Here is a 13507-nt window from a genome sequence, read left to right as displayed (position 1 = left end):
TGAAGATTGAACTATGGTCCTTATACTTAAAAGAGCATGGTATTATGACCCTTTACCTATGTTCTGGCTCTTGGTTGTTTTTGAATGCTGTGTTTCACTCATATTATTCTTAAAAGATAGAGCTAGACATAAAACCCTAAGATTTCTGGCAAAATAACTTTTATCAGACCATCCTCTCATCTCCATGAAGCTTATGAGGAAAACACATATTGCAAAAAAAAAAAAATACTGTAGAGTAAAGCAAATAATGGGCTTTAGGATATACAATTAGTGTCTGGGCTACTGAATTGTCAGGAGGGAAAAAATATCCTCTTTCTTATGGTCTGATTTTGATCCTTAGCTAAAACTTCTCAATTAGCAGTTCTCAGAATAGCAGTGGCTTGTATGTGTCCAGTCCCACATTCATTGTCTTAGTGCTATTGTGACCTGGGCATACATGGTTTTATAACTCACCTTTCTTTCTTTCTTATTCAAATCTGCCTGTATGTTTGATTGGGTTTCTGCTCCTGTATCATAAGCATATTGGGTTAAAAACCAGGCCTGTGTGTGCCATTGGCAGCTTCTAAGGAAGATCATTGTTTTTGGATGTTTTCATCTGTGTCTGCCCTACTTGTGTAGCCTCAGCTCTCCTTGAGATGGATCACAGATCTAGTGTAGGAAGAAGTTCAGAACTCGCCATGACCACAGATGGAAACACAATTCTAAAATATTGGTGGAAACACCTAGTAGGAAGGCAAGCAGTTAGATCTCACTCTGCCTGACTCCTTACTTTTTATGTTATTTAAAATTCAGAAAGAATGAGGTTGTCGAGAGCACTCTAGACCAAGAATATAGTAAGAAGGAAAGAAAGTGAGTGAAGGAGAAAGACATATAAAATGATGGAGAACAAGGGCTAAAAAGCCTCAGGTATAATGTTGGTATTAAAAAAATACAAAACTAAATATTCAAGCCAGAGTCAGTGTAATCATGACACCCTTACTTTAACAAATAAACTTAAAAAGGTGCCTTTTATAATGGTAAATTCAAGCCATCTAACCATCTCTTCAGACTGGAGACTTCCAGTTTAATTTCCAAACAGAAGACTAGTCACACACACTGGAGTGTGTGTTTGTGTGTGTGTGTGTGTGTGTGTGTGTGTGTGTATGTGTGTGTCCTAAGCTTTATCTGTGTACGCAGATCTGAGTTCTTCCCTTGGAGCAGAGGATGCCCAATCCCATTTCCCCCATGTGAACTGCATTGGGGCTGGTGATGGTAGCATGGGAAGGATTCTGAGAATATTGGTGGAGAGAATTGACACTGGTTGTCAAAACTCAACTCAACATTGTTCAACTATGAATAACTTTTTGAATCAAATGATTCAAAAACACAAGCTGATTTCTTTACACTGAGTGTATAGAAAAAGGAGGTACAGTAAACGCACCCCATATACACCTCAACCCAGGTCCTTTGCCTGGTCTGTATTGTGAACTGGGGGATTAAAAAAAACCCACAATGATCTCAATAAAACTTTAAAAAAAAATCTCAGAGGGTAGAACAAGTGTCATGGTTCATTAGCACTTAAATCATTACCCACAATACACCTTGTTTCAATGAAGCTATAACTAAGAGAAGAAACATTCAGGCCCTATGAGGATCTCATGTCACCTTGCCTTGTGGGTTCTGTTATAGATTGCTGATCAAATGGCTTCTTTTACAAGATTCATTTGAGCAATGCTACTTATCCCCTTTAACCAGGCTTCTCTTGAGTGATAAAGTGGGAGGTCAAATTTGGAGAATGAACCCCATCCATTTTAGTTTGGACCATGCTCTATTTTAGCTTTGCAGGGAGAACATAATCAACTTTCATTAGTTACTTTCTACCCTGACCTCATTCTCCACCCATTTATCTCATACCAAACTATTCTCTTTGTGTCACTACATTTGTCAGAATACCTCACTAATTTCCTTTGTGCTATTGGTCTATAGAACTGCCACTTTGCTCAGTATTGTATCCTTCTAAATTAGAATCCAAACTAGAGTGTGGTCATTTCTCCATAATCTTGGTGACTATTGAGAGAATGTATAATGAATAGATGGTATAATATATAAAGAAAAAGTTATGATAGTATATTTAAGGTGCCATGCTATACTTGGAATAATCAGAACAAGCCAGAAGAAAAAAAGTATCACTGTGATTGAATTTGGTTATAGATACAGCCTAAGTATATAAGATGCAGCCTAAGTATAAACATGGTACAGAAGCTGCAGTGCATATGTTTTATGACTCAGTGAGTACTCAGCTAATGATTAACCTTTATGTCTCAACAACTTGTACTTATTTCCAGTGGTATGAAGCTTACTACCTCTTTCCAGCCATACAAAGAAATCTTAAATTACAGTCAAATTATTTCCCCTGGATTCTTCCAGGGAAGACTCACTATGTCAAAAGGTTTATTTTTCCTTTATTTATTTTTTTTTTGGTCTAAGACACTCTTTGCCTGACATTGAAGAGAGTCTATCCCAGCTGCAAAATTGCGGGTCAAGTTTGAGCAACAGTTCACTGAACAATAATTTTCTTCAATTGAATCTTGCAAGAGCTGGGGAAATTTGCTGTACTGACTGTCGAGAAAGCTCCAGAATAAGGGTGATGTGATTGCTGTTTTCCAAGTCAAGTCAGTTGTCACTACCAAACATCATTCATTAAGCACCTCATCATTTAGATTTGGCTCTAGATATACCTTTGGACATAAAAAAAAATAAATGCATACCACTTCTTTATAATACCTTTCAGCAAATTCTATCAGTGTGTCCTGGATACTTTAGCACCTATTATTTATTTCTATGCTTGACTTCCCCAATGGAATGATTGCCTCTTTGATACATATGAGATTTTTTTTATTGCCTTTGTTATTTCCAGGGCCTGAAACCCAGACTGGTCTTAAATATTTGCTAAATGAATGGGGGTTATGTGAATAAACATAATACTATGCAAATTTTGAACACATGTTTGCATGGTGCTCAAGATTAAATACATGAAATGTGATATTCTTAAAGTCTTTCAATAAAAATATCTAGTAAAACTCTTGTTTGGATTTTTTATTTTTTGAAAAATATCTCACTGGACTCACTGTGCATTATAATTACAAAGTTATATATGGTTGAATTTCAGGAGCACAATGTTCCAACACCAATCCTTTCCCAAGTACTACTCAGGGGAGAGTAGAAGGGTGGTAGATGGGGAGAGGGTGCACCAAGGGTGATATTCAAGATATATGGGGAACCATACAGCATCAGGGATTTAAATCAGGACTTTTTGTATAAACAGAATGCTCACCTGACCCTTGAGCTATCCAGTCTCTAGAATGAATCTTTAAATTTATATATATGTTTGCCCCATATCTTAAAATTATATAATTGATATTTTATCTCAATCATATATATTATGGCAAGTTTCCAGATTTGATATATATATAAAATTACATTGTTAAACATCTGTTGTATGCCATATGTTTTCCTAACAGCTGGCACTATCATAGCTATCATATAATGATGACCTTGGCATTAATAGACCTTGACATTAATAGACCTTGACAAGTTAAATCCAATGATACTGAATAAATAATAGTAGTGACCTGTACAACAAAGTTTGCAATTAATTGGTGTTATATACCATGAATAGCCAATTGAAGCTTCTATAATGTATCATCATCATTCTAATTTTTGTTTGTCATGATTTTTAAAAGAGGAATAACATTTGTATAATTGTCATCCTTTTAGAAAACCTTACCAGAAACTTCAAATATCCTTGCTAGGTCCTATCCTGATTCAAGACCCAGATACTTTCTATGATGTGTTCCATAGCTTAGATGCTGCTCATAGACCAAGCCTCTTGGGGGCAGATTATTCAAAGGATTATAGGGGAAATCTCCATAACTTCATTTCCTTCCTCTCTTATTGATTAGAAACCAACTCAAACCAAATTCATCAACTCTCTGAATTTAGATATCAACATTTCTTTTAATACTAAAAAGGAATTATCAGCATCTCTGTGGGAATAATGACTATATATGTTGAAGACTTATGATTTTTAAACAATAATAATTTATCCAGAAGACAATGAAGACATCTTTTTGGTCTGCCCATAAGGATGCTTTGGGAAGCAAAGTTAGAGCATCAAGTTGGTGACAAAATGAGAAGCCAACAGTCATTTCTATTCCTTCTCTAAGATCCTTGTTTCATTTTGATGTCATACATTTGTTCCCCTTCCCAGTTGTATATATTTGGTACAAATTGGAATCTTCCTTTACTCTGAGTCAAATTCTCCATCTTCATGTGTGTGTGAGTGTAAATGATGATGGTGGTGAGTGATTATTGTTCCTAGAATCTGTCGTCCCTTCATAGATCTGTCAAATGCCATTTTTGAACACTTAGGTCCACCAAAGTATGTATACACTTTCCCTACTGCTTCTAACTATGGTCTTGGACTATTTCACCAATCTTGTTACAATGCTTGATAAGGGGAAGAGAAACAACTATGGGGTAAAAAGCATCACAGATGGAAAGTAATAGTAAAGTATAAAAAAAAAGACCATCTGATATGATAGAAACCAAGATGCCCTCAACATAAAGCAAGCAAACTGGAGTTCTAAATTCTATAATTTGATGTGAAAATTAAGTTATGTATTCTAAATGCTACTCATATTTTGAATTTTTCTGGGCTATTTCCTTAAAATGATTAAAATAATCCTAAATGCTAATTCTCTTTCCTTAGATCTCAAAGGATCTTATGTTTTTCCAACACTTTCACTATTTTCAATCCCTTGAAAATCTTCAGCTCAAATGCTATAGATAAGCTATGAAATACCTTCTAATTCAAATAAAATGGTGACACTTTTAAAATGCAACTGGGCTTTCCCAAAGATTACAGTAGTGCAGATGGATATGCATAAGAGAAACTTGGAATTGTTCATTCTCTTTTATTTAATATCTCTGAAACCATATTTTCAGACACAGATAAACCAAGCACCTGGTTACGCCATTCGACTACACTAGAAAACTCCTAACTCTCTGAAGTCAGGTCACTTTTCAGTCTCAGTGATTCAGAAGTAGTTTAGTAAATAACTCTGTGCCTGATCAATAAGATGTTTTTAGGGGTCATGTGGGACATAGCACTAATCTTGGTGTTGAAGCCAAAAAATGACCATGAGAACCCCCCATGGCTTCTCTTTTATAGTTGTTTCACAGGAAAGATCCATGGATCAAAGGGCCAAGGATTTATCCAATAAAGATACACAACCTCTACAGACAAAGAAAAAGAGATTCTGGTTTTTCAGTGCTTACCCTCCAAGATTCAAATGGCGTCGTGGGCAAAGTATAAACTGACAGGAAGCACAGGCAGAGAAGGCTGGGAGCTCCTCTTTGTGTATACTACAAATCAGTCTTAAGTATACTTAAGCTTAAGATAACCAGAAGGGGGTAAAACCTTAGAAATGTTTATCTCAGCATTCAACACTGTCCGCCTTTTCCTTTCATCAGTCAACCTTTCACTATATCTTTTTTTTTTTTTTTTACTGGAGACAGTTCCTTTGGTGCCCTGATCATTGGAATACTGAGCCTTTTTGCTGGTCTATAAATTTGCCACTTACCACCTTTATGATTATGTCAGTCTGCCACAATATTTCAACCAGGAGATAAGTCAGAATAAGCTGACTTTTTGAGGAAAGGTAAATAGTTGCAATATCGAGAATGATTTGTGGTAGAGTTAATTCAATGCTTTAACAATGTCTATGTGTGAATTATTGCTTAAATATATTAGTGAGGTTAACTTAATATTCATTGGGAGGAATAAGTTTCTCAGGGACATTCTTTGTTTTGTTTTTGTTTGCCATACACAGAAGTACTCAGGACTTACTCTATTGATTCTGCACTCAGGAATCACTCCTGGTATGGCTTGAGAGACCATATGGGATGCTGGGGATTGAACCCAGGTCAGCTTCATGCAAAGCAAATAGAAATGATATTACGTGTTGTAATATGGCTCTGACTCTTCAGAACAGTTCTGATATGAAGATCTTCTGTTAAAGAAAGTAGAATTTTGTAGATCTCATAATAAAAGTCTAATATACTAGTCTTGGACTTAGTCCTTTCAATACTTAGTAATCAACTTAAATGTAAATCGTCCTATTTAATATATTTTATATATGTAGTGAAAATTAGGGTTCTTTTATTTTGACTCATCTTTTAGTTGCTAATTTATTGGCCAATATTCAGAAAAGCAGATTTCTATAGAGGTTACGGGCAATGGGTTAGGGAGTCAGGTCTGCTTTTAAACTCATTTCTTTCTTTCTAGCCAATGACCATGGATAAATGTCTTATCTTCTTTGTACTTCAGTATTTACTCACAGGATATTATTGTTTGTTCTGGCCTGTGAGGAGAAATTACAGTCCATCACTCAGTATTCTAAATGGGAGTTAGCTTTTGTATCTGTGTTGTGTTGCAACTGTGGCATTTGTGGCATTAGGAGGTATTTCCTTTATGCACCAGAAGAAGAACCCCAAATTATCTCATGGAAGCTAAGAGAGCATGGCTCACTTGCCCATCTTAGTACATGTCATTTGAGGCCAATGTGACTTCTAAATAGAAGGTCCAGCCTCATCTTTGACATATCAGTTGGTAATTAGGCAAAGGTAGTGCTGACTACGTGGGAAAGAAAAAGCAAGTGCAGAGTTATTAGGGGTCCATCCCGAATTAGGGGGGCAATGACAGCATGCTTGGTAGGTGACTTTGGTGTTCATTTGGAGTGAGCAGCTCTTGCTTCCTTATTATCTTGTTGTACAGTGATGTTATAGTGAGGAGTGTAAAGAGGCTGATAAAAGTCTTGGAAACATGAAAAATGCCCTGCCCAGGCAGGCTGTTGTGTACACAACATCTCTCAATGACCATCAATCAAGAATTTTACTCGGGGTATTAAAACAGATGAGCCCTTGATAGGTCCATTACATTTAGGAGACAACTTATTTCTCAAACCAAGATCAACATTTCGTGTCACTTTGGCCATAAAGATATAATGCTTAAACTATTTATTTCTGATCCTACAATTTCCATTTAAGACATTTTGATGTGAGAACAAATAATGTGGAGGGATTGATGTTCATGGGGGAGGAAAGTTGCTGAGTGAGTAAGATGAGCTCAGGAATTAAGGGTGAAAGCTCTGGCTTACCCTAAAATAAATTAGAATTATAGTCATGAGTTGGAGAAATCCTGGCAAAGAATACATCCTATGATCTTATGTTCTTAAAAATGAGGATCATGTAAGTATATTATTTAACAGGGGAGCATTTCTAGTCAATTATAACAAAGTGTCAATTACAATTCTAGTCAGTTACAACAACTTACAACTAAAAGCAAGCAAAATACAACTTTAGTGCTTATTTAGATCTTAGGATTTTGCTTGTTTGCTTTGGGGCCACACCCAGTGGCACACAGGGGTTACTCCTGGTTCTGCAATTAGAAACCATTCTTGGAAGGCGTGGCAGACCATATGGGATGCCAGGGACTGAACTCAGGTCATTTGTCTGCAAGGAAAGTATCCTACCCTCTGTGCTATTGCTCTGGCCCTTAGATTTTAGATTTTAGATTTTAAACTTGCTAAGCAAATAATATTGCTGGATTTTACAGGGTAGTGCAATAAAAGAATATCCAAGAGAAATAGCAGGATTAAAATGACAAATTCAGGTTAGGGAAATACATCTCATCACCCATGTATTTCTTTGTGTAGAGGCAATTTTAATTCTGACAAAAAGCAGAAATGTTAGTGAGGGGTAAAGAAACAGATCCAATGCTCCATATAGTAGATCACTTGCACAGAACTATAATATGATGGGATTTTAAGTTTAGACTTGCTTTATGGCAAAGGGTGAACAGCCTAACCTACTTATTCTCAGATGTTAAATGAGATAATAGAGTTATGATGAGGATTAATTGAGACATAGAGGGGCCAAAGAATTGTTCAGCTGAATAAGACACTTACCTTATTTGTGGACTACCTGGATTTGATCTACACTCCCTCATATGGTACACTGAGCACTGCCAGGAATGATTGATCACCCCTAATACCTGGGTGAATACAGAGGTAAGAGTAAGCCCTTAACACATTGGCCTCAAAACTAAACAAATAAATAAGACATAAGATATTGAAGTTAAAATTTTGGTCAGATGTATAGGCTTCTAAGAATATCTGTTGTTATAGTTCATTTCTACTGTCCCATCCCCACTAGAAATGTCAAAAACTCTACAGCATTGACTTTACTCTACTTACAGATTTTAAAGAGCATAGTACTGAAAACAGGAAAACTGAAAATGACCTTTAAAATGGAAACAATAACCAGCTCAACCTCAACCAAGAAAATCAAGGTCAGCATCATCAATGATAGATCTTGTAGTTGATATCTGACTATGATGGAATAAGAATATAACTTCATTATTGATTCTGACTCCTAACAAAAGTATCCCTGTATAATTATTATGCAAATCACTGACAAAATGAAGTGGTGATTATTTTAGAAAATATCTGAAAACTATTTCTCAAAACTGGCATTGGGCTAGGGGTATGGTCAAAAAACCATGATGGTGATTCTGTCTGCAATTGCCAATAGAAGGAAATGCATCAAGGTTATTTAAAACATATAATGTTTCATTGTCATATCCATGAGAAACCTAAAAACATGGCATCCTGAATATAAAAATGGAAATAGTAAAGGATGAGGGAAGGAAGAAGAGGACGGGAGAAGGGAAGGGAGGAAGGAAGGAAGGAAGGAAGGAAGGAAGGAAGGAAGGAAGGAAGGAAGGAAGGAAGGAAGGAAGGAAGGAAGGAAGGAAGGAAGGAAGGAAGGAAGGAAGGAAGGAAGGGAAGAAGGAAAGAAGGAGAGGAGAGAAGAAAGGAAGGAAAGAAGGAAGGAATGAAGGAAGGAAGGAGAGAAGGAGAGAAGAAAGGAAGGAAAGAAGGAAGGAAAGCAGGAAGGAAGGAAGAAAGGAAGGAAGGAAGGAAGGAAGGAAGGAAGGAAGGAAGGAAGGAAGGAAGGAAGGAAGGAAGGAAGGAAGGAAGGAAGGATGAAAAGGAAAGAAGGAAGGAGGGAAGGAAGGAAAGAAGGATGGGAAGGAAGGAAGGAAAGAAGGAAGGATGGGAACAAAGGATGGGAAGGAAGGAAGAGAAGAAAGGAAGGGAAGGAAGAAATGAAAGGAAGGAAGGGAGGGAGGGAGCTAAAAAGGGAGGGAGGGATAAAGGGAAGGAGAGAGGGAGGGAGCAATAGCATAGTAGGTAGGGCACCCCCTTTGTGCAGCTGGCCTGGGCTTGATTCTTTGCACCACATAGCATTCCTCACATCCCACCAGGAGTGATCCTTGAGTGCAGAGTCAGGGCAAGCACTGAGTTCAACAAAGTGTAGTTCTTCACCAATAAATAAATAAAAAGAAAAAAGAAAAGAAAGAAAGAAAGAAAGAAAGAAAGAAAGAAAGAAGAAAGAAGAAAGAAAGAAAGAAAGAAAGAAAGAAAGAAAGAAAGAAAGAAAGAAAGAAAGAAAGAAAGAAAGAAAGAAAGAAAGAAAGAAAGAAAGAAAGAAAGAAAGAAAGAAAGAAAGAAAGAAAGAAAGAAAGAAAGAAAGAAAGAAAGAAAGAAAGAAAGAAAGAAAGAAAGAAAGAAAGAAAGAAAGAAAGAAAGAAAGAAAGAAAGAAAGAAAGAAAGAAAGAAAGAAAGAAAGAAAGAAAGAAAGAAAGAAAGAAAGAAAGAAAGAAAGAAAGAAAGAAAGAAAGAAAGAAAGAAAGAGAAAGGAAGAAAAAAGAAAGAGGAAGAGAAGGAAGAAGTAGGCCTATAGGTATATATTAATGAAGTATAAATAAAGGATTGATTTAATAATACTGCAACAACATTGGGTCATTAGTTGCAACAAAGCTATCATAATAATGTAAGATTATAGAGAGAAATGAATTTTTCTTATATAGAAAATTTTTTCCTAACTTTGCAAATAGCATGTGAGTCAAAGAGTTCTAAAATTTACAACTTTTATATTAAAAATATTTTCACAGTTCTTGGAACATAATAGAAATTTATTCATAAATCTCTGTCTACTTTGTCTTCTATCTTTTTCTCCCTTTTTCAGTTTCTACAACTTAAATATAACTGAAAAATATTTAATAATGTCATGTAAAATTTCTCCAGAAAGCAATAAAAAAAAACATTTGGAATAAATGAAAAAAAAAATTGAAAGCCTCAATAAAGAAATAGGATCTTAGTAAATATTGAGTTACACAATCACAGAAATAAAAGTTATAAATAAATGATTTGAAATCCTGGAAAACATTAAAGTAGAAACTTGACAGTCTGAACAACAGATGAAAGAAAAACTAAAATAAAAAGAATGTTATGAACCCATGGGAGTAGAACAAAAGATATAAGGTTGGTGGCTAAGGAATCCTGGAAGAAAGAAGAAAGAAAAAGGAATGAAATAAAATTCCAATAATACCTAAGAGTTTTCACATTTTAGTGAATAGTATAATTTATATATTTATGAAAGCTGGGAACTTTTCAAAAATATAAATTCATATAAGATATTCAAAATATTGCATCAGTCTTCTGAAATTAGTAGAGTTAAAAATAAGAGAGAGAGAATGACTTTGGAGATATAATGCAACACATGCTATGTTTTCATGGAGGTTCGAAAAAAGTTCTACTATTTTTCAATTATTGAAATAAAAATATATCAACTCAGAATCCTCTATTGAGCACAAAATATTTTAGAAACAAAAGGGGGAATAAAGATACCTACAGATGAAGAAAAATAAAGAATGCATTATTCGTAGTCTATTCTAAGAAAAGAGCAGAAATTCTCTAACAAAAAGAAGCTCCACAGAGAATCTTAGCCTACCAGGAAGAGAGAATGCAACAAGCAAACATACACATAAATACAGAAAACACCTCTCCTACTGAGTTCAATAAATTATTCTTCAACATAACAGTATGACATGGTTTTAAATATGTATGGAGAAACTAATTTTTACAACTATACAATACATTGGAAAACACAAAAGAATAAACAGATAGACAAATATATTTCATATAACTTAACTGAATTGTTAAAATGGTGACTCCAATAAATGGTAATGTATATATAATGTAAGAAAGACAGTCACCACAGAAGTTCTACATAAGAGAAGTTATACAAAAGAAAAGGAAGGAGGGAAGGAAAAAGGGAAGGAAGAAATGAAGGAAGGCAGGAATGAGGGAGGGAAGGAAGGAGAGAAGGAAGGATAGAAAGAAGGAGGGAAGGAAGGAAAAAAGGAAGGAAGGAAGGAAGGAAGGAAGGAAGGAAGGAAGGAAGGAAGGAAGGAAGGAAGGAAGGAAGGAAGGAAGGAAGGAAGGAAGAACAAAGAGAGAGAAGGCAGGAAGAAAGAAAGGAAGGAAGGAGGGGGAAGGAGGTATGGAAGGAGAGAAGGAAGGAGGGAAGGAAGGAAAGAGAAAAGGAGGGAAGTAATGAGGGTGGGAGGAAGAAAGGAGGGAAGGAACGAGGAATAAATTAGGGAGGGGAGGAGAGACAAAGGAAGGAATGAAAGAAGGAATGGAGGGAGGAAAGAATGAATGAAGGGAAGGATCGAGGAATGAAGAAAGGGAGGGAGGGAGGGAAGGGGGTAAAGTAAGAAAGGAAGGAAGGAAAGAAGGAGGGAGGGAGTGAGGGAGGAAGGAGGGAGGGAGAAAGGTGTATATTCCCAAATGGTTTTGAACAGCATTTCAGAATTAATTCCATGGAAGAGACATAACATCTTCAACAAAAATTGTCCTAGAATTATTCAATATGTATAAGAAAAAAATGAATCTTTACCTAAGATGCATTTCTTATATAAAAAAATAACTAAAAGGGCTCATGCTCGTAAAACTTGAAACTGCAAACCCTTTAGAAAAAAGGAAAAAAAATGTTATGACTCTAGAGGTAGGCTAGAATTTGTTAGATTTCACACAAAAAATCAATCCATAAAAGGAAGAATCAATACATTGAATCTCATCTAACTTAAAACCTTTTTTTCCAGAAATATCTTTATCCTCCTCTCAAGCTATGGAGTGGGAGAAAATATGTGAACCACATAACTTACAAATAATATAGAAAATAAAATGAATGTTCAAAATTTTTTTTGCTTTCTAGTATATTTTATTTTATATCTTTATACAATTTTATTACAAACATGATTGTAGTTGGGTTTCAGTCATATAAAGAATACCCCATTCACCAGTGCAACATTCCCATGTTCAGTGCCCTAAATCTCCCACCTCTCTACCCTCTCTCTTCCTGTATTTGAGACAGGCTTTCTACTTCTATCATTCATTCACCTTGTTATGATAGTTCTCAGTGTAGTTATTTCTTTTTCTTTTTCTTTTTCTTTTTTTTTTTTTTGAAGTTTTTTTTTTATTTGAACACCTTGATTACATACATGATTGTGTTTGGGTTTCAGTCATGTAAAGAACACCACCCATCACCAGTGCAACGTTCCCATCACCAATGTCCTAAATCTCCCTCCTCCCCATCTGACCCCCGCCTGTACTCTAAACAGGCTCTCCATTTCCCTCATACTTTCTCAATATTAGGACAGTTCAAAATGTAGTTATTTCTCTAACTAAACTCATCACTCTTTGTGGTGAGCTTCCTGAGGTGAGCTGGAACTTCCAGCTCTTTTCTCTTTTGTGTCTGAAAATTATTATTGCAAGAATATTTTTCATTTTTCTTAAAACCCATAGATGAGTGAGACCATTCTGCGTTTTTCTCTCTCTGACTTATTTCACTCAGCATAATAGATTCCGTGTACATCCATGTATAGGAAAATTTCATGACTTCATCTCTCCTGACAGCTGCATAATATTCCATAGTTATTTCTCTAACTACACTCACTGCTCTTTGTGGTGAGCCTCCTATCGTGAGCTGAACCTTCTAGCCCTCATCTCTATGGTCTTTGAGAATTATTGCAAAAATGTATTTTATTTTTCTTAAAAACCCATAGATGAGTGAGGCTATTCTGTGCCTATTCTCTCCCTCTGACTTATTTCATTCAGCATAATCGATTTCATGTGCATTGATGTATAGAAAATTTTATGACTTCATCTCTTCTGACAGCTACATAATATTCCATTGTGTGTATATACCATAGTTTCTTTAGCCATTCATCCTTTGAAGGGCATCTTGGTTGTTTCCAAAGTCTGTCTATTGTAAATAACACTGCACTTAATATTGGTGTGAGGAAGGGATTTTTGAATTGTATTTTTGTGTTCCTAGGGTGTATCCCTAGGAGTGGTATAGCTGGATCATATGGGAGTTCAATTTACAATTTTATGAGGAATTTACATATCGTTTTTCATAAAGGCTGGACTAGGAAATACATAAACTTCTCATGGATTGGCATCATTAAAATGGCAATACTCCCCAAAGCATTATACAGATTTAATGCAATCCCTCTAAAGAAACCCATGACATCGTTCAAAGAAGTGGATCA

At 35.6% G+C, this 13507-nt stretch overlaps 1 non-coding gene across 1 annotated transcript; it reads left to right on the top strand.

The window, feature by feature from the left end:
• Positions 1–1353: 1353 nt before the first annotated feature.
• Positions 1354–1480, top strand: LOC126014824 (small nucleolar RNA SNORA51). The gene has a single exon (XR_007497809.1). It is a non-coding gene; the product is annotated as a small nucleolar RNA SNORA51 (small nucleolar RNA).
• The last annotated feature ends 12027 nt before the right edge of the window (positions 1481–13507 follow it).

Source organism: Suncus etruscus, chromosome 7 (genome assembly GCF_024139225.1).
Source record: "Suncus etruscus isolate mSunEtr1 chromosome 7, mSunEtr1.pri.cur, whole genome shotgun sequence".
In the NCBI taxonomy this organism is placed as follows: Eukaryota; Metazoa; Chordata; class Mammalia; order Eulipotyphla; family Soricidae; genus Suncus; species Suncus etruscus.
Note: the sequence above shows the minus strand (reverse complement) of the source record. Positions and strands in the feature narration are given on the sequence as shown.